A 3,185-nucleotide genomic window follows, 5' to 3' on the forward strand; every position below is an offset into this window, starting at 1 on the left:
AAAAACAACCGGAGAGAGCAATTCTAAGACATTTCTCCAAGTGAAATACTTTCCTTCTTGTTTCATGAATATTTTCAGAATGTTGGAATTTTCATTACCAGAGATTGCTGGGCAGAATGTGCGATTGCGGAATTACAATATCAAAGACTGCTGGCATTTCTACTTGAAAGCGTTAAAGTTGTCTGTTTTTATTTACATTGTTCTTTCCTTTTGGAACTGACTGTACCCAACATAATTTTTTTTCTTTATCAAAATTGTGTATTTATATTCAAAATGAATGCCTGCCACTCTTATGCTAATTTAAACGTTTTTAACAACGCTATACATTTCTGTCAACAGAGTTAACTAAAGACCAAAATCTTAAAAATAATCGTGTTAGTTTTTTTCTAAAAGGTTCTATAAAATTTAAGGAGTGCTAAATTATATTAGAGACATTTCTTACTCGTATATTTGAATTGAATTGAATCTATCTATTTGTTAAAAATTTACAATCTTGTATGTAGTGGCAGCCAACATCCCTAGTAGGACAAAAATTACGTGTTGAGTATTTCTTGATTGCCATACCCTACGCAACCCATAGGTCAGGTCACGCCAAACACCCTTTTTTTGCATTATATAATAATGTATTCTGTAACCATATATAAAAATAAAGAGGTTTGAAAATAAAAAAAATCTTGTAGGTATGTATTTTATAAATTTAATAATAAAGGAGGTTATGAAAAACAAATCTTGTACAATTCATACATTTATAAATAACTTTGTTTCACCTACATGAGTGACTGTATATTCACTTGTTATAAAAACAATAACTGTTAATAATAATACATCATTACATTTTATAATTTAATTGATTTATACCTACATCATTAATGAAGCCATATTAAAAAAGAAATATATAAAAACAACCGATATATAAAAAAAAAAAATTCACTCTCGTAATTGCTTAAATTATATACATTTTTAAAATATTACACTATTTATATTGTAAAAGATAAGTTTTAAGACATGTTTTTCAAATGCATTTTCCTTTTGCAGTGATAGTAGAAGCTGTATTTTTTATTTTTAATCTGATCCCGAGTAATTTCAAAACAATGACTGGAGGGTGTGAATTAAAGCCAGGAATATTTCACAGCTAATGCCAGAATTGATGTGATTCAGGGATGGAACTTGAATTTATCGAGGTTATATTCAGTTTCTGTTTTCTTATTATTTTATATTTCATTTTCTTTGGATTCTACTTGTGTAGGGTCGGAAATTCGTATATGGAATGCTAATTTCATACAACACAAAAAACTCTCGGAAGTTGCACTTTCCTCAATATATTGAAAATATATCGAAAACTATATTCTGGCTTTACTATAAAAAAATATACAAATTTGAAATTACATGAATAATAGCTGCGTTCATAAATCGCGAAAATTCGATGGTGTGCCTAAAAGATTGTTTCATAATTTATTTTAGTATAAAAAAAAAATCACACAACTTTCCCTTAACACCTTACTTACTGTATTTAAGTTGTTTTTTTTAATTTATTTTCAAAACCTCTTTATTTCCATTTAAATGCAAAATACAATAATATATAATACATAGGTATACTCGAAAAAAAACTGTATTTAAGTTTTTTTAGAGGAGTGGATTTGTATTATAAAATAATATCTTAAGAAACGGGAAGGCAAAATTACGAATAAATTTTTATTTTTTGTTGCTATAATAATTCGTATATTTGGAATCTTGGGGAAGGGAGGATAACGGATATAAATTTTGTTTCTGTCGAGAATATAAAATATAACGAAACAGTAATGCGATCGGAAAAGATCGGGTAGACAAGACTTTTCCCGTTTGAATCAGATGAGTCTACTTTTTCTTTGTTTTCTGCTTTAGTTATTCATATTTTTTATTTTACAATTGTATTTTATTAGAAAAAATATTTCTTTATGTATAGAACCGTAGTTTATTATTCTTAACATTTTTTTATGGAAAGATATTATAAAAAATTGTCATTTAAGCCCTGTTAAACTGTGGTAATGAGAATAGTACCTAACTAGTATTAACGAAAATTTACTTGTGGATTTATTTACCAAGTTTAATAAAACATTTTCGAGTAATTTCGTTGAAAGTCGAAAAAATGTGTAAAATCTACATCATATAGTTGTACTCGGTCGTTCGATATTAATGAAAACGTAACCGTTATGTTCCAAGCATATATCTGCCTTAAATATATAGGAAAGATCCTAAAATAATATTTGCCAATAGTTACTAAATATAGATAAATATTAAAATGTTCCAGAAACACTGACAGTGTGTAGGAAATGTTTGAATGCAATATCTTCAAGATTAGTGGTTTGTAGCAGTTAATACTCTTAATAAAAAAGATTAGCACTACTTAATAAAAAAAAATTAGCTCTAGTTACTAAAAAAGAATTAATATTAATTAATATGTAGTGTAGATAATTAACAATTATCTAGATTAATAATTAGTTAGCAATACTAATTGTTATTATTGTAAGAAATAATAGCATGCATAATGAATAACCATGGGGTAGTATAAATTCAAAGCATAACTGAAGCCAAATAGGCCATGCTCACGAAATAAAGGTGAACTTTGGGGTTAATAGGAATGCTTGTTATTGTAACCTAAACTAATACAGAAGAGAGTCAGTGATTGGCTAGTAATCTTCCTCTACTACTCAGCCACACCCCTGAAAGACACCTAAGACTTTTTAGCTTCACTTTTTCTTCCATCTTCCCCCTCTCATTATGTTCCCACCTCCAAGTGAATAACTATGATAACAGGTTTATGCCTAACAAACATACAGTCTTTACGGAAGTCAAAGTCAGAGTGACTTTATGTAGTCTTTAGCAACAACTAATATATAAATATTTGTGTTGTATAAATATTAATGGTATATAAATATTGGTATTTCAACATCTCACATCGTTGAAGGTAATTAAAAATGGATTAAAATAAAAATTTGAAAGAATTTAGTATTTATTGTTTTTTTTATAGTGAATATTTTAAGATTCAGATTTACTTCCTCTTAGCTATATGAACTATAAAGTAAGGGATTGTTATTATGAATAATAAAAAATAAAACTGTTTTGAAATGTAAAACGATTAATTTAAGTTGTGTGAAGTTTGCACCAGATTTTTGTATTAAAAAGTATTAATTTATTTCTTCAAGGAA

The 3,185-nt window shown here is 27.3% G+C and overlaps 1 non-coding gene across 1 annotated transcript; it reads right to left on the bottom strand.

Annotated features, from left to right (window-relative positions):
• Positions 1-493: 493 nt before the first annotated feature.
• LOC112211341 (U11 spliceosomal RNA) lies at positions 494-606 on the bottom strand. The gene has a single exon (XR_002945561.1). It is a non-coding gene; the product is annotated as a U11 spliceosomal RNA (small nuclear RNA).
• Between the last annotated feature and the right edge of the window lie 2,579 nt (positions 607-3,185).

The sequence above is a fragment of the Halyomorpha halys genome, unplaced genomic scaffold, assembly GCF_000696795.3.
Source record: "Halyomorpha halys isolate HHAL.00 unplaced genomic scaffold, Hhal_1.1 Scaffold302.1, whole genome shotgun sequence".
Lineage (NCBI taxonomy): Eukaryota > Metazoa > Arthropoda > Insecta > Hemiptera > Pentatomidae > Halyomorpha > Halyomorpha halys.